The sequence below is a fragment of the Simochromis diagramma genome, unplaced genomic scaffold (assembly GCF_900408965.1).
Source record: "Simochromis diagramma unplaced genomic scaffold, fSimDia1.1 OVJJ01000433.1, whole genome shotgun sequence".
Classification (NCBI taxonomy): Eukaryota; Metazoa; Chordata; class Actinopteri; order Cichliformes; family Cichlidae; genus Simochromis; species Simochromis diagramma.
Window position 1 is genome coordinate 2,461,537 of NW_024387031.1, and position 18,750 is coordinate 2,480,286.

An 18,750-nucleotide genomic window follows, 5' to 3' on the forward strand; every position below is an offset into this window, starting at 1 on the left:
TTAGATTTTGCGCTTTTATTGACACAGCAATGGGTCAGTAACTCACTGAGGTCTGTTCCAGGAGAATCATGCCTAAAATTATACATTTCCGCAGGGTACTGTGTAACATGGCCAATATAAGAAGTGCATATTCCAGATACTCTTAAAATGAATAATAACAGTATAACACACTCATGGCTGGTATCAAAAATAAATTTTGCTGAAGCTTAAAACAATCACTATTTCAAATCCTATATTACATAACATTTTAGAAGAACAAGTTTAACGACCACACAAACAAACATGTGTTTTACATTTGAACAACTTTTCTATAGAAAAAAAAAACAACCTCACTGACTAACACTGAGTCTGATAAACAAGGCAGATGGAGTCTGTCATCTGGGAGACTCACTCAATGAATGACTTCCACTCACCAAGCGCCTTCTTGTAAGAGGGGGTTGAATCTCGGTCATGGATGGAGTCTTTGAGTATTTCAGTTTGCAAGACAGACAGCAGCGTGGAAATGCACTATGGATATGTGAGGTGGAGGGCATAGTAATATGCCATCAGATAGAGTAGTCCCTCATTAAGATCCTTCCGGTCAAAAGTGCTCACCGGTGTGGTTCCAACAGCTATCATGCAGTTGCCTTCAGAGACAAGCAGAACTGGACAAGCCAGGGGTCGCTGACGCAGGTAGCCTTCAGGGTCTTCTGAAGTCTACGTGACAGAAAAAAAGAGGATTAGAACAAGACTGTAAGAAACACAATTTTTGAGTTGCATTACAGTTTAAAATAGATCAACTTTTTTTTGTAGGTTTTATTAACATCAACATGTTATGGGGATCTGAACTTTAAGAATATTTGACTGACTCCACAGTAAAATATATAAAATGAAAACATGAGTAACTGCAAAATTCAACAATATATACACATAGAATATTGCAGCCTTACCTTTAGGACATGGTAAAAAGCCTCACTACAGATGCCCAGCTTCTTAGGTGGTACTGTGCTGGAAGGGAAAAGCATGGGAAGGGCTCTGAACACAGCTGCTGCATGTTCCACTGGTTTGAAAAAAGAAAAATAAGACAGGGCAACACCATTAAGCATTGCAAATAATGTAATCTGCAAAGCATAAATGTAGACAAATCAAGATACTGTAGCATTACCTCCATCCAAAAACTTTGGATGGAGGTAAGTGCTGGGTTCCTCTCTGAAGAAGTCACCATCTCCAGTAGTTGTTAGCGTTTTTTCAGCAGCAGTCTTGTTCTAAAATACAGTGTACATAGGGCTAATTTCACATAAAATTGCACAAGAACTTTAGGTCTCTAAATATGAAAGAAAGTACAACAAAATATTAGTAAAGTAAAGTGTTGAACAATAAAAAAATATGTATATTTAATAAATGTGTAGGCCACTTGATTTAAATCAAAACTAAAGAAGATTCTACTGTCTATCTGTTAAGTGAGTATTGGTGGAATTACTTGAAACTGCATAAAACAAGCTGGTGTGTTCTCAGTTTTGTCACACAGCGATAGGACAGAACTTACTTCTTCACATTTGTGCACTGCAAGCCATAGAGCCCGACGCCTGAGGAAATGTTCAGGACCAGGAAACAGATCTTTGATGTCATCTCGTGAAAGTGATGAGAGCAGGTCTTCTCCAACATTTGCTTCTGCAATAGGAGTTTCCAATTATCACTACATTGCATTATCCTCATGTGCAAGCCAGCTGACAGCTTTGCTTGGGTAACAGACAGGATACATAGGAAACATAATTTAATATTTACCATTTAAAACCATGACTCTATTCCATTATTCTCCCTCCTCACTGCTCCACAGGTTCTAAATTACCTTCCTCCTATTGACTGGTAAAAATAATATATTTGTGATACATCAATTAAATACATGTATACATATAAATGTATTTTTTTTTTTTTGCTTCCTGGGCTAAAGTATATAATGAAATAACTTCACTAATAGAAATTTGAAACTCCCACAATTTCTGTAAAACTGGCATTAACTTATAGCACTTTGCACACTTGTTGAATAAATTCACAGACACTGAAACTAATAACTGGACATGAATTCTTTCATAACTTTCTGCACTAGCATATTTAAAAATGCTAATGCAACTAAGCTAACCGCACAGCTAAGCTAAGCTAACAACCGGGTATAGCCTGCCATGCTAGCGACTTAACATGCAACATACCAGAACACAAAACATAGAAAAAACAAAACAGTCACATACCTTTCAGGTTGGCAATTGTTATTTCGTCCAGTTTTTCCATAGCGTGCCTTAATTTCTTCACACTGTACCAACTGTATCGCATCTACACCCAGACCCCAAAATCCTGCAATCCAACCGCTTAGGCACGGAGCTAGAGGCGGGAAGGTGGGCTGTACCAACTCAGGAGTATGGGGTTGTGTACGGAAATGGTTTAGTTCGCTCTTTTATACCTATAAAATGATATATATTTAAATATTTGACTATTTAGTTAGATTATGTTCTGTAAATACCGACGTGTGGGTACTGTTACTTACTACAGCTGTTATAAGGCACTGAATTAGGATAGCCATTCCTACCCCATAATGGAATAATCCTGGATATCTTGACTTTATGGGAAAAGTAGTTCACAGACCAGTAAAACAAAATGATTTGGCGCTGTGTTATCTACATCGTTTTTGTGGGTCTGACCCTCAAATCCCTACTGAGTCATATTAATTCTGCACATAGCCATAGTCCAGATTTCCGTGAAGATTGTGGCATAGATGGATGTGTCAAAGAATATCGTGTTTACAGCTAATTTTGGTATCACATTCTTCGAACACACTCCGACCACCTTGCCAATGGATGATGCAGCGGATCGATTAGGACACAAAAATCTGTAAGGTGAGACTGACTATATACTTTAATATCTTTGAAAATAATCATATAAAATATTCATGTTAGATGTCTACTTGTTTTTACAGCTTAACAGTAGATATGTTAATGCTTATTCCTTATAATCCACAACAATGCTATCTATTCATAAAGAATATTCTGATAGTGTTTAATTTCTTCTACTAGAGAAAACAACATTTTGTATTTTTTTAAACTTTTGTTTTAAATAAACCGATTGTCATGGTCTGCAGTCTCCTTGGTTGTTTGTGTTTATTAATATTCATTGTGTCAGTTAGTTTCCTAGTTATTTGTTAATTATTTCCAGTGTTTAGGTGTTCTCTGTACCTCCCTTGTCTTCAGTGTATTGTCCCTGGTTCGATATTCGTGTTTATTCCTGTTTTACTTTGATAGTCCCTGCCCTGCATCGGTGTATTCTGTTTTGCTTCCTCCTGGTCTCTTCTCATCTGATTAGTGTCAGCTGTTTTTTCGTGCCTGTCTGCCAATTCCTCGTTTCCTTTTGTGTGTGTATATTTAGTGTGTTCTTTGTCGGATCGTCTGTATTCTCTCCTGTGTTATCATCTGTGTTCCCTCCCTGATGTTTTCATGTCTTATGTTCCTTGTTCAAGGTTGTAAGGTTTTTGCAACATTTTCCATGTTTCCTGTGTTCTTTAGTTTAGCTTTCCCATTTTAGGTTTTTGAGGATTTTTCAAGGCTTTTAAACTACAGTTAAGCTGCCAAATAGCAATGAGCATTAAATGAATATCCATTTATTAAACTCAGCTTGAAAACATGCATATTTTAGAGTAAATTATAAAATGCAGTATATTTCTGACATTAAATTTTTTCAGAAATTATCAGTGTACCTTGTATTTAATTTCCTTATCCGCAACTAGTCAATTAATCAACTAATCTCAATTGCAGTTCTAGGAGGGAACCCTCATCAGCAGTGAACAGAAATCTGAGTAACATGTGGGCATACAGGACCGATTCAGTGGTGGAAAGCCAGCCAACAATGATATGATATGAGATTTCATTCCATATTACAGTTTCACACACAAAGATATGACATGTGCGGTCATGAAATATTACCTGGGTGATGTAATTGGACTACACGTGAGCTCAACATATGTTTTATAAAAGGTACACTGCTTTACATGCATGAACTGTATTTTCAGGTTATTGTTTTGGACAGTTTTGTGACAATTTTTAAAATGAAGTTGTTGTTTTTCTATAAATTCTGACAGTTGAATGTGATTTTAGCATTGCCATAGTATAGATATACTGATGCTGATCTATTATTCTGTTTGACATGGCCTAAAGTGAATGAGTTGTGCTGTTTCTGTTTTTCAAATGGGCCTGTATTTCATGTTTACCATGTGCTTTTAGTTCCTGCCTTTGTTCATATACTGCATATTGTGTCAAACTTGACAGCAATTATATTAAACTTTAGTGTCAATAAATACATTTCTTAAACTGAGCAGCTGTTTAAGTGCCCTTACTCTTGAAATGAGAAAAATAATCTTATTTTTATTCTGGAAATTCAACCAAACCATTGTCATGCCTTGTAACTGGTAAATAAAGCTCAAGATGAGCTGAAATATCCTTTTAAGGAAAAGTTAGACATATTTTCCTAGAATAAGCTTTATTTTCTTGTCCAAAACTTGCTTGTTAAGAATATATTTTCTTTTTAGGCAAAAAATAAGAAAAAATGTCCATAAACAAGGTTTTTTTTACTTTCTTGAAAATCGTTTTTTGCAGTGCAGTCCTGTTTCCTCCCGTATACAGGGGTAGAAGAGCTTCTCTGTCTCGTAGGAAGTGAAGGCCAGTCGGTTTCAGAGATTTCAGCTCGCTGTGCCCTGCCTGTGATACGTCCTCCCCCTTCCACGAGACATGATTTATGTCTTGGTTTTGCACCAAGACAGTCTAAGGGGGGATTATCACTTGAGGATTTATAATAATGCACAGAGTCTACTTTCTTGGTCATGTTATCTGTGCTCCTTAGCTGTGTACTAGCTTGCTCATCGCCATTGTTTTGAATCAAAGGCAAGGTTGTTTCATTTCCACACAGTCCATTTACCTCCACGTTTACTTCTAAGCGATGAATTTTTGTCTCCAGTACTGCAATCTTCTGCAGGAGGCTGTGGTAGTCATCTGTGGAGAGGGAAGGCATCTTGTTGCTAGTTAGCCTAGCGGTTAGCACCTTTCCAGGCTATTGAGGCTGCTCGGTGCCCAGACGCTGTAATCAGGCTTCAGCTGTGTCTAGGCCACAGACACACGGAGCGCTGAGGACAAGGTAACCATAAAATGTTGCTGTTTCTGTTAAGAACACTCTAGTCCTAATGATCTACAAGTGTCCAGAAGTTATCGCAGGTAAGCTCACACGGAAAAAAGGGAAAAAATCAGCATAAAAATCAATAAAAATCAATATAAGAAGCAAAGTATTCAAGCAAAGTATTCAAGAGCAAAGAGATGAAGCGTCCACACTCACAAAGGGGAGGAGCAAAATTAGGGTAAATATAACCACGTCACTATTATGAATAAGACACAGCTTATCATCTTATAGTTCTACAACATCTAAAATCACTCTGTTAATTACTTAGCTAGATTAGCCCCTAGCATACGCACTGTGTTGGCTTGGTGCTAGCTAGTTAGTGATGCTACACACCTGTTTTTGAATGATTCAGCACTCCTTAGTTTTTGTTATCCATTTTTAGACAGAGATTAGATCCGCTGCACACCCCATAGAGGCCCAGAGTTACTGTTAATATCAAAAAATATAATGCTGTCCTGATTATAACATAAATGGTAAATGGCCTGTATTTGTATATTTTTGTTTACTAGTCCCTAAGGACCCCAAAGCACTTTACACATTCAGTCATCCACCCATTCACACACACATTCACACACTGGTGATGGCAAGCTACGTTGTAGCCACAGCTGCCCTAGGGTGCACTGACAGAGGCGCCTCGCCTAACATAAGACTGAGGATGATATAAAACTGAAGATTTAAACAGTTTTAGATTCATTACACTCACAAATTAAACAAAGCAGCAGCAGGTTTCATAGTAGTGTAATTTGTTCATTTCATTTAATAATAGAGTCCACATTATCATCAACAGCTACATTCGGGGGGTTTCCTGGGTCCAGAGGTTTGTAGAATCTTCCTCCCTTTCTTTCATCACAGCTGTCCTGTGCCAGATGTTCTGAGAGAAGCATCATTTCAGAAACATCAGGAAGACTGACGCTCATCCCAAGGATCATGGAGGACTCATTATCTTCACCACCAGCTCCCTCAGGAAATATTCGGAGCCCACCCCAAAAGATGTATAAACCCTGCATTTATGAACACTGTGATGGAGACCTTTGCTTTGTGTAATGCTAGAAGTATTGTACTCAGTCCTGTAGAAAGTTTTATATGTAAATACATATTATGCTGTCTGGTCTGGTATGAATGACTCTGAATTACTTTATAGTAAATAACACACTATTGGCAGAAAACAGTGAAAAAATTCCAGATCACCAGTTTTTAGTTCAACATACAAGTGACGACCTTTGACCTTCATCAGGTTTTATTTAATTGTGTCAGAGATGTACTCTTCATGCAGCTGAGTACATTCAGTGTTTAAAACAGAAGCCGTCAGGTCTGAGATCAGCAGCTTTCTGAAACACTAAACTGAGGTCCTGTTAATGCTGATATACAGTGACACAGTTACATGGGGGGATCAATTCTTTTGACTTTTTGTCTTTAACTTTATCAATAAAACAGCTGCAGCTTTCACTGACAGCACATGATGTGGTACTTTAACCTTTGTACTGTTTTCATCAGTTAATTTTGCTGTTAAAATGTGAACATGTTGGATGATCTGTGTGCTGTCACTGGATGGTGCTGAGGTCTGAATCTGAGGGCAGCTCCTGTAATCACAAACATCACAAACTGTAAAATATAAAGTTTATCTCTCAAATCTTAAAGGATGTAAGCTGTACGGAGTACTGCACTAGTGATGGTAAATTTGATTCTTTTTACTGAATCGAGTTTTAATGAGTCACTCACCAAAGTGAATCGGTTTTTGAGTCATTTGATTCACTGAGTCAGTTTATATTTAATAATCAGCCCTGCACAGGAGCTGAAGAGTCCAGCCTGTTGCTCTTAAAGTATAATGCTCATAATAAGAGTACAGTAACAGTAGTTAGTAACTGAGCAGCCTGGTGCTTTTCTCTTGATTTCTTTAGTCAGGATAAATCCATTCGCCTGCACAGATTAGCTAAACGAACTTTATAAAATGAGTTTCCCCAACAGCCGAGTTTCCCCAACACCTAGCTAGGTCTCAGGACCTAGCTAGCTAGCTTACAAACACGTTTGACTTACCGAAAAAGTGCGGCGGGGCCTCGGGTCCGTCGGTCGGGTAGTTTACTGAAGAACACATCAGGCTTTCAGGTTAAAACAGTCTGTTGTGGTTTTATAACGTAAACGCTGGACTTCCTCTCAGCGTCCCCACTCTGTTATGATGACGTTTAACAGAATTATGGTCGCAATTAGAATCAAACTTATGAGAAAGGAGACCCACTGAACATAAATCAGTGTGATGTGAACTACTGATAATGAAAGAAAGCATCTTTGGAAAAAATTATCTGAGGAGAATTTTCTTTTTTCTTTTAGACCCCAGTCCCATCCGCTAACACGTCAGAAGCGGTGTTTATGACCTATACTGCAGCTCGACACCAGGGGGCGATAGAGAGATTTTGGCTTCATTTTTGGGGCGCTATCTGGTCTTTAAGTCTGACCAGGGGCGATTTTAGCCCATTTTGGGGGGTGCTTAATGAATCAAAGCACCCCCAAAGATTTCTTACTTTTTTTTGACAATATTTGCTATTTTTGTGACACACTACTAAAAATATAAAAAGCATACAGTACTTGGTTGAGGCGTAACATTTCAACAACAAAAGTATAGATAACCTCCTTCCCTCCCAAAATGGTTTGTTCCAGCTCGCCTCTCCCCTACTCTGGCTCTAGCGCTCTTGCTGCCAGAGCGATGGTGGCTGAGACACAGCGGAGCGGAGGTGTTAGTGCCTGGCTTAAAACAGGACATATTAGCTGCATTTAACCTTCAGTTACTCTTTATATAGTTAGGTAAGAGTCAGAACATGATTCTTTTTAGCTGAAAAACATTACACCAGGTAACCTGCAGTGTTGAAAACGTGTTTTCCGATTATGTTTGCTGTCCTACAATCCATCCTGCTCTGTAGTAACATCAGCGACATTTGACCGTCCTGTTGCTCCCATTGAAATGTATATAGCTTATTTAAAATCTAAAACTTAAAATTGTCCTTAGCTTACTGCTGTTACCACTGTCCTGTTTGAAATGGATACTAACTAGCTAACTGACTGAATGCTCATTAACCTTATAACTCCTGGTGTGTGTGTGTTTGTGTACAGAGAGACAGCCAGGTTCATAACGGATATAAGGTAGTTTTTTCAAAAAAAGGAGCCACATTCAGGTAAAAGTGTAAGATCAAAGCATCCGTCAATCAAGAATAATGTTGGATCAGTGTTTCAATATTTATATCTTTTATTAGATGTTTATGTGGTTTGGTTATTTGCCTTTTGGTTGAAAGTACACTGAGAGAGGACTTTTTGTTAGTGATCTTAATAGTACGTTTTTCATATTAATGTAATTTTTCATCTAATTGAATATAATCTATTTGTGTATGATTGTCAGTCCAAAGAGGGAGAGAGGAAAGAGAGCAATGTGAGGAGAAAGTACAAGGTCAGGAAGACGGGCAAAACAGAAACTGTTAAACTGACAAAGAGAAAAAACCTGATTTTACTCACACAATCTGGAAGTTGTGTCCTCCCTATATTAAAGCTGCTATACAGAATCTGCAAAACAAACTGGGTTGAAACATTTTTGACCCTCTTTAACAACATTCCAACATAACATTATAATTGATTGGGGAGATTAAAATTAATGATATATTTTTATGTGGTTCAGCCACAACTCTACTAAAACCTCAGCCAGTAATAGATAGGCCAACTTTTGGACCGTCCAGTTGTCTGTATGACTGCCACAGTACGTGCGCCACATTTGCACACTATCAGAAAGTGCCAAACAGCCCTGGTGGAGTGAGGAGCTGTAAAGAGAAGCAGATGCTCTGTTTATATTCTAAAAATGTTTTAAGCTTGTTTCAAAGATTCTGTACAGCAGCTTTAAATGTTTTCCAAAAGCACACACACACTTATCAGTGTTTCTCAAACTTTTTACAGTGTGTACCACCTGATAAAATGTCAAGCTCTCCCAAAATTAGTATTATTAAATTAGTAAAATTAGTATCTGCAGTAAAGATTTTTTCATGCATGGTATTTCTACCACAGGCAAAGTTGCCTCCATTTTTATATATATATATTTTTTAATATTTTGTAATAATTTATTTGTAATCATTTATTCTGTTTTGGGAGTGTTTTTTTATGCATCTGTATTATATTATACATACACATTAAAAGTGAATCTCTGTCCAAAAATGCACTCAGTTTACCTTTCACTCACTATGAGCATCATTCATAATTTCCCCCCAGTAATTAAGGAACTATATGTATTTTTTATTTTATTTCAATCCATTCTTCTTTAGCAGCATTTAAATAAACTTGATCAGATTTGATGGTTTTGTTACAGACTTTTCAAAAAAGTGTTTTGCTTTTCTTTCACAAATGTGGGGATTAAATTGTGTTAAAATGTACAGAACAGTGATGTCATGTTTTGTGACGAGGACCCAGGCACAGAGAGACTTGATGAATTTAAGAATCTTATGATTTAATAAAGAAATTTGCAGACTTGCACAGAGATGGTAAAATTATGATGACTGATAACAGAGACAAAGACAACAGAGGACAAGGACAGGGAGGACCAGGGGTTTAAATGCACCAAGGAGACAGTCATAGAGAACTCGGGACAACTGGAGACATTTAAGGATGCAGGGACTGACAGAGACAGAGAAGAAGTCTCATCGTGACGAGTAAAGTTTACTTTGCCTGGCTGGGCAGCTCTCTGGGTGCTCAGCACCCCCAAAGCTCTGATCCTAGAATCACCCCTGAGTCTGACGTCATTAGCCGTGCCTGGGCCCAAACTCCGCTGCAGGTCCCTAAGTCACACGATTACTGCGGCATCACTGAGAGTTAAAAACTGTCTAAATCCTTTCATCTGTAATAAAATGATCAGCGTTGCTGCTCTACCAGGTGTAACAATTAAGTTTAATATCCAGGCATCCATGAAAACCGCATTTATGAAATTTAACAGTTAGAAGTTAGCAGGAAGTTAGCTCGCTAGTTTCCATCTAAATATAATATACCATGTTCTGAATGAGGGAATTCTGAAACAAATTATGATGTACAGCTCTGCTATCACTTCCAACATAAATGAAGACAGAAAACTAAACAGCAGTGACGTTTGGAGGGTTACTGAAGTTGGGCTAGCTGGCATTTAATGATGTGCTACGTGATTGCTAGCGACACAAGTATGTTAGCATAATATAAACAGTGAAGCTGGACTATGAATGCTAACTTTTTTCAACTCAATAAAAGTTAACGTGAGGGCTCCCGTAGGTTCAGGCAATCGCATGGCAGGAAGCTGTAAACGGACCGAACTTCAGCCGGGAGAACAACTGAGATAGTCCATCCACAATACCAGGTTAGTTATTAATATACTGCTGCATGGGCTGGGCTGTAATTACATCATAAGGTTTTAAAAACTGAGCTTTAAAATGATCAGCGGTTATAAAACCCGAGAGAGGCTGACAATGATCACTGACTGTTTTTAGGAGCTTGTTGAGATTAAATAGAACAAAGCATTAAAACATGTAAAAAACACAAAAGCCTTATTAAAGGCAGAGTAGTTTGGGCCCAGAAGCAGGATTCATCACATCATCACTTAAAGACCGGATTAGGTTGTCCATATTTTATACAGTCATTGTTACTGAAGCACGGGTAAACTCCGATTCGACTGGAGTTTACAGTGTTCGTTCAGACTGAGGGTCTCAAATGAAGCAGGAGGGCCACTGACCCAGAACATGGAAACCAAACAGTGATGATGAGTGGATGAGGGTACTTCCCAGAGTCCAGTGACAGGTCGGCCTTGTTACACATGCGTGGAGGAGATCATGGATATACTTTTCTGGAAGGATTTCAGCATCCATGTTAAAGTGAAATGCTAAACCCAGTGTGATTCTATCGTGTGTCTCAGTTTTAATAAAGAAGGTCGTTCACAGTCGGTCACTTCCTAAAGCACCGTGCTTTATAAAGATGTAGGTGAGCACCAAGAGCAGCAATGACCTCATTTGGCCACCAAAGGGCAGTATTCACCAGGAAACCTCACAATGATGTGCTGAATATGAAAAATGTTTAAAGAATAGCATGTTCCACTCCTTTACCACCAGCTCTCATGTCCTGCAGACTTTGTCTTTGACTTTATCTGAACCTTTATTTGACCTTTGGATGCTCCAGGACATCCACTAAAATCCTTCCTGCTGTAATTTGGCAGAAAGGTTAAAAACGACCTAAATGAAAGAAGTTTGAGCTCGAGTTGAGAGCGGCACAGTCGCAGCGTGTATCATCAGACATCTGACCAAACTAACAGATACTGAGACCAAAGATATTTCCTCTAAAGTTTTAGTTTAGTTTAAATTTCCAAGCTCACAAAGTAATTTCAGTTAGTGAGATTTTTCTCGTCTAGTTTTTATTACTTTCGGTACATCGATTTTTAGTTTATGTATATTAGTTTCCTTTAACTTTATTACTGCTGAGAGCAGGAAACAGGTCTCATTTAAGGAGTCGGAGCAGCTTCCTGCAGGGGTGACGAGCTTACCGATGGTTGAAATCACGTTCACGGCTTGCTGCTTCTCACGGTTCACCCCACTCTCACTCAGTGTGGGGTGAACCCGTGCTGATGATGCTGATGATGGAGCAGGAAATTTCTTCTTCACGTTCAGTCTGCTGATTCTTATTATGATCATGTATTTCCAAACCAACTTTCCTAATCAGGTCTAAAAACAAATTTACTCCACTGAAAACTCATATGAGTGTTTCTGGCTCCAAATGATGGACTTTAATATGATTTTAATGTGATCCAAACTTAAACCCAGGTTTCCAAACTGCTCTCACCATCAAAGCTTCTCTAGCTTTGTCCATGAAACATCAAAATCTGATTTTAAAACCTCAGTCTAACCACTGATCTGCTCCTCTGGGTCCAAACACTCAAACCCGAGTTTCATTTTGTGGAAGAACCAAAAGCCAGTTTGCATAGTGAGAGCACAAACAAACAGGAACCCTGGGGAATTAACAGGAAGCGAATTATGATTTATTTTAAATGGTGATGACCTTCATTTATTTCACATTTACGGGTGGGATTTCCAGGAGTGCTGAAGAGGAGCTGGAGGAGAGTGACCTCTATCCTCCTTGAGCTCTGCAGTTAAATGTTCCAGACTTCCATATTTTCTAGTATCATATTCACACATATCTAGTAAATGTATGTTATTTATGAATAGTAAACAGAGACCTTTGGCCAGCAGCGCGATCTATATGGATGTGCTGCTGTTTGCTGCACGAAATTCTGTTTGTGAGCTCAGACAAGGACGGGGCAGATCCCAGCGCTGCGTGGGGGGCATTTCTATATTTCACTGAGGTTTGATGGGGAAGCAAGCAGGCGTTTTATGTTTGCTGTCAGATTGTTTTATTACCACATTCACGCATCAGCGACACTTACCGTCTTCCTCTCATTTAATTCTTTTGTCAGGTGACAGATTCGTCTGTTTCCAGGAAACCACAACTTACTTGACTTTTCCAGCTTTTCCATGCTTCACCTGTGGAAACTCAAACCTTTCAGTATCCTCACGTGACAACAGCAAATTCTTTTTACTTTTTTAGAATTGAAAACATGTAAATACTATGTACGAGAGGCAACGACACAAGTGTTGCTGTATTTTTATGAAATGGAAAGTTTATGCATGAAAAACATTTTTTTCATGTGTGAAGCAGCCAGAAAAAATATGAATAAGTTATATATTAGGTATAAAAAGGCTTAGTGTATATGACAACAAATGGACATGTTAATGTGATCAAATTCCCCTGTTAGTTTGAATGGATGCAACTATATTTAAATTTGATATTGCTCTAACAAAATGTAAGTTTCTAGATTCTGTTAACTGGAATTGATTTTTTCCTGTATGATGGATTTCAGTTGCTGATATTTTCATACAAGTTCTTCAAATGAAATAAACTTTCCATCTTTTTTTTTTTTTTTTTGCCTGTCCCGTTTGGCTCTTTTGCCATCAGAATTGTTGTCTAAAGGCAAAGAAAGATGCCCAACGGATTTACTTTACCAAATTGACCATCCCAGCCTTGCCGTAATGGTCCATTTGATTCACCTTTTATTGTTTATTTTATTTTCACTTACTGAATACGGGACAGACTTGACTGGGGGAAAGAAGGGGAGAAAGAAAGAGGGAAAGAGAAAACAGCTGAGAAGAGGGACGGGGGAGAAGGGCAAAAGACAAAAACCAACAGAACGGGCAGAAAAAAAAAAATGCATATATCGATCACCTGGATCACCTGCTGAGAAAGAAAAAAGAAAACAAGCAGAAGAGAACAAGAGTAATAGAATAAACAACATCACAATGATATATGGGAATATGACAGTAAATATTAAACATTATTGTGCAGCACATAAGATCAACAGAACACAGTGTGCTTTGAGGTAGGAGCCAAAAAGGGTGTAGTTTGTGGGTGTGATCACCCATGTGTACACCTGTGAGCATGGACGCGTTTGTTTTTTTTGTTTTTTGTTTTTTGTTTTTTTTTAAAAGGTTCCTTCATGTAATGATCTGCTAGAGGGTGTGGGGGGGCCACAGCCCCGTCCTCCAGGGCATGAAGCAGGTATGGAGGAGATCAAAACTCCAGACATCCAGAGGCCCCCAGAACACACGAGACCAAGGAAGACCAACAGAGGGGCAGCCGCGCCACTGTCCCAGAAAGAGCTGAGGAGAGTCCCAGATGAGGGCTCACTCAGCAGCCGTGGAGCAGAAGCCAGGGGGAGTTGCAGTGACGCGCCCGTGAGCTCCGCCGGCAGCCAGCCGTGCCTGAGTGACCGAGCCCCAGGCCGAGAGGCCGGGGGCACCCCACCTCCGAAAGTGGCCCGAGCGAGCCCCAGGCTCCAGGCCCCGATAAGCGGCCGCCAAGGAGTGAGCCGGTGTGTACCTGGACGCCCATCCCCGGACACAAAGAACCACCAACGCACCGATGTCTGAGGGAGTCCGCCACTGGCAGGGGAAGTGGTGGTAGGGGGAGATAGGCCTCCAAACCTTGGAGGGCCTGAGATGTCCCCAGAGAGGTGGCGCCTGACACCCAACCTGACATATAGACACAGACAAACAGGCACACACATATACAAACATCCATTCCCACCCTCATGCTCTCATATGCACTTACTCCACACTCAACCAACGTGGAGACAGACATAAAGAGACGCTGTACACGCGATCACACTCCCCAAGCATAGAGCCAAATACTGTCAATAAGGCCTCTGCAATGTTCTGAAGACAGTTAAACTTGTCAGGTAGTGATGTCCAGCAGGTGAAAATGCAAGCTCCATGAACACGCACAGCTATGGATTCCAGCTGCTTCGATGTTATATGTATGATTTCTATACATTTTACATCAGATAAAAACTTTGGTTGTAAGCTTCAGATAATTATTTAATAAAAGCGAGACATTTTAAATGAGAAAGTATTTCTTTGTGCCCCCCTTTCCCTGTTAATGCCCTACTTGCCCCCCCCCCAGCAAAACTTTGCTAGCTTTTACAGCTGTGGCTCCAGCAAACATCAGCTGATACTAGAAAGTAATGTTAAATACATTCTAACAACAGCTAATCAAGTTTAAACGTGCTGCTGTTGTTTAGCGCAACATCCGCCGGTTTCCTCTTTCTGGCGCAAAGTGGGCGATAAACAAAGAAGAGAGAAAAGCTGATCAGCTGATCATTGATCAGTTTTATGATTGAAGAAGAAACAGGAGAGGGAGGGTGAGAGAATGAGAGAAGAAGAGGCCGCTGTGCAGTGTAACGACAGAATAACTCCAGCTTTGTGTCTTTTTCCATTCTAGCTGAAGTACGGGACAAACTGTCCCTTTTCACCTCAACACGAAACGCGTAATATTTTCTCTGAATACGGGACGATTCCGTCTTTTTACGGGACGGTTGGCAACTCTACTAACTAGCCTCATGAATTAAATAAAGTTCAACATCAGTAACATCAAAGCACCCACCCAGCTGTATAGAAACTCCGTCATGCTAGCTAGCACGCAGTACGAGTTATTGTAACTGACTGTAAAAAGTCAGCACAACGAAAATAAACTCCACCTAAACTTGGTTTATATCTGACCCAGAGACTGCAGGTCAAAACTTCTTACCTGAAGTTCAGTTCACCTGACACTCGGACCACGGCTGCCTCGGGGCTCTGCTCCTGCCTCCCCTTTCTCTCATCCACCTGCTGGCCTCCACCACTTGCTAATTTTACTGAATCTGAGGAAGCACCGCCATAGCCACCATCAAACAACTGAGTTATTTTTACACACCGACCAGCATCTGGCCAATCCACCACTTTTCATTGTTTATACCGTTAAAAAGAAGAAAAAAAAGTCACTGGGCCACCGAGCAAATGCCCAGTATGCCCGATGGCAAGTCCAGCTATGGTTGTGCCATCAGTTAACCCTTCGCATGCCAACTGTGGCACATGGTAGAAATTTTGAAATGTTGGAGTCTAGTGATCTAAACCAATTAGAGAGGGTTTATCAGTGAATAGAGTCATCCTTTTAATGGCGATAACTCTTCCCATGAGTGATATATAGGTAAAGTTCGCTATCATGTAAGACAGCGGTCCCCAACCCCCAGGCCAGGCCGTGAGTACTGGGCCGCGAGAGTTGAGGCTCAGGTGTGAAATTTATGTTTTTTTATTGTGGACTTGGTTTCCCTGGGTCTTTTCCTGTGTTGTAGTTGTGTGTCTTATTTTGAAAGAAAGCATTAAAGGGCAGAGAGGGGGATGTTACTCTCAATGTTGTTGGCGCATTTCAGGAGGACGCTGCTAATAAAGTTACACAATTACACAGTGAATTCGCATTGATTGTTATATTTTAAAAATACCACATTTTTGGGTTGTATCATTTTATTTTGTTGTAATTATCTGCAACACTTTAAAGGCCAGTCCATCAAAAATTGTCTGACATTAAACCGGTCCGTGGTGCAAAAAAGGTTGGGGACCACTGGTGTAAGATCATCCTCTACCCTTTTTAAAAAGGATTCAACCATACCAGGTCTGAGAACTTGGCTGAACGATTTATACCTGGATATTTAATGTTACCTGACTGTAGTGGAGGAGTGGTGCCGTTCGGTGCCCCTTTGTAGGTTGAAGCTCTGTGACGTAAGATCATTTGTCCTAACACAAACATTTGGAGAGCTGTACAGTGTTTAGTCCAGTCTATGAAGAATGAACCAAATTCCAGGTTTTTAATGTAGAACTGCTAATAAAAACCTGGAAATCTTTGCCCAGTCAATTGCTTTCTAATTTGTTAGAGCAGTATCTATTATATTTAGTATTATTCGCTGAGTGTGTACCCTCGATAAAACCCGTTTCGCTGGAATGTATTACGAATGGAAGTAGATGATAACGATGGGTTACCATCAGGTGGTTGAAGGGATTAATCTGTGATGAGTATAAAGCTTCACAAAAGTGTTTAAAAGATGTATTTTTGTGTCATAAGTAATGTTCCCAGTGAAATCCTTTATAGAACAAACAGACAGACTGTCTATCTGTCTCTCCTGCACAGCAGCAGATGGGTGGGTTTGGTGGCATCAGCACAATTCCTGTGACAACAGACAGAATAAGAAACACTGTCAGTCACAGAGCTGCACACAACAGTGACTTTTAGAAACTCTGACAAACATGAGTCACCGTGAACTGGCTGGTTAAAGGATCAGATCAACACATGCTGAATGTCTCGCTAACCGATCGATGCAGCCAGTTTTAGTGTCATATAAAACACTTCACCCTACTAGCCTGACTGAGCTGTCCAAACTACTGTAGTCACAGGTCCAAAGTTTTTATTCATCCAGTAGGAATGTGATTTTTAGGAGGACAGAGCCTAACAGTCATGAAGAAACAAAGACAACTGACGCTCAGCACGAGTGTGAACACAAACCGCAAAAGCGCCACAGCAGCAGCTTCAACAGTCTTTAAAAACAACTGACTCTGTGACAGCGATGCCCTCTGACCACCTGAGCATCATCTGTAGGTCATTCAGGGAAAAAATGCACAGCGAGGACAAACCTTTGAAAAGCACTGTGAGGAGGAACATGTACCTGTACAAGTAAGAAGGGAGAAGCCTGAGCAGAGTGCTTTTTAACAGAGGAACAGAATTTCAGCACATATTGGTTTCTTTCAGAAAGCATAAATGATTTTCCACACAATAGCAGAATGAGGAAAAAAAAAAAAAAAAAAAAAAAAAAAAAAAAAAAAAAAAGGGGAGCAGGGTGAAAATTATTACTGAAAAACTGACCTTTTCATGATGTGCTTTAACTCTGTAACACTCAAAGCTGTAAAATCCAGTTCAAAATGACGGTTATCTTCCAGTTTACATTTGGTATAAAAACTTGAGCAGGGTTCAAGCCGTCACTGAGCATCACCAGTCCAGACCTGAGAAACAGAATCAGCGACAGGCTGCAGTCAGTTAGACTGAAGTACGCTGAGGATGACCCGGAGACAGATTCTGCAGACTGAAGTGTCCTTTGGTCAGATGAGATGAAACTCTGTGGACACAGAGACGCTGCTCATGTTTGGAGAAAGAAGACGGAGGCTACCACCCAAAGAACATGGCCCCTACAGTGGTGGTGGCAGTATTACGTTGTGGGGACGCTTCAGTGCATCTGGACCCGGGAATCTCATTGAGGTGGGAGGAAGACTCTGAATGAAGACCTGCAGCAGTCAGCGGCTAAACTGGGTCTGGGTCTATATCATAATTCCTTTCCGCTGGTGAGAGGCGGCGGGAGAAAAAGGCACAGGGCTGCAACTTAGCTGAGGGTCCGGAGTGCTGGGACAGGACCGCCCCCACTCCCACATCAGAGGCATCCACCTCTACGATGAACGGCAGAGTGGGATCGGCCTGAATAAGAACAGGCGTAGTGGTAAACAAGGTCTTGAGCTTGTTGAAAGCTGCCTCTGCCTCAGGGGTCCAGTGAAAAGGGAGCTTGGTGGAGGTCAAGCGAGTGAGTGGAGGAGCCACCAAACTGTAGTTACGGATAAACTGTCTGTAGAAATTTGCAAAGCCTAAGAAGCGCTGTAAAAGTCTGCGGGTGGTGGGCGTCGGCCACTCTGTCACTGCCTTAACCTTTGCTGGGTCGGTCTTCACCTGCCCCCCTGGCAGTATATAGCCCAAGAATGAAACGTCTGTGAGTGAAATTCACATTTCTCCGCCTTCACATAAAGCCTGTTTTCCAACAAGCGTTGCAGCACTGCTCGAACATTTGACTGGTGTTCTTCAAGTGTCTTGGAAAAAATTAAGATGCCGTCTACACTCAAAAAAAAAAAAAAAAAAAAAAATGAACTCAGCCCATCTCTGCTTTTACTAAAGTAGATTTTGTTGTTTGTTCTTAATAAACTCGATTTTGCAAAAATTCTTAAAGTGTTTGTGCAAATTTAATGAAATGCTGTTACTTTTTGTTGTTACACAAAGTCATTGAACTGTGTCAACGTAACATTGTTGAGTAAATTCACAGGTTTGTCCCTCTGCACATACTGCTGCGTGCAGAGCCCGCCTAAGTAAGGGCCAATGCGCATGCGCACCACCCTCTTTCTCAAGCTTGCT

At 40.3% G+C, this 18,750-nt stretch overlaps 3 long non-coding RNA genes across 4 annotated transcripts; 1 reads left to right on the forward strand and 2 right to left on the reverse strand.

Moving 5' to 3' along the window:
* LOC120740712 lies at nt 1-2,992 on the reverse strand. Of its 2 annotated transcripts, none has more exons than XR_005697457.1 (4): nt 2,226-2,992; nt 1,526-1,842; nt 930-1,039; nt 1-696 (listed from the first exon to the last, which is right to left on the reverse strand). It is a non-coding gene; the product is annotated as an uncharacterized LOC120740712 (long non-coding RNA). The 2 variants fall into 2 exon arrangements; XR_005697458.1 differs by having other exon boundaries at nt 930-1,244.
* LOC120740713 lies at nt 2,768-4,335 on the forward strand. Its single transcript, XR_005697459.1, has 2 exons — nt 2,768-2,867; nt 3,780-4,335. It is a non-coding gene; the product is annotated as an uncharacterized LOC120740713 (long non-coding RNA).
* A 2,280-nt stretch (nt 4,336-6,615) lies between these two features.
* LOC120740708 lies at nt 6,616-7,594 on the reverse strand. Its single transcript, XR_005697452.1, has 2 exons — nt 7,225-7,594; nt 6,616-6,770 (listed from the first exon to the last, which is right to left on the reverse strand). It is a non-coding gene; the product is annotated as an uncharacterized LOC120740708 (long non-coding RNA).
* Nucleotides 7,595-18,750: the final 11,156 nt, after the last annotated feature.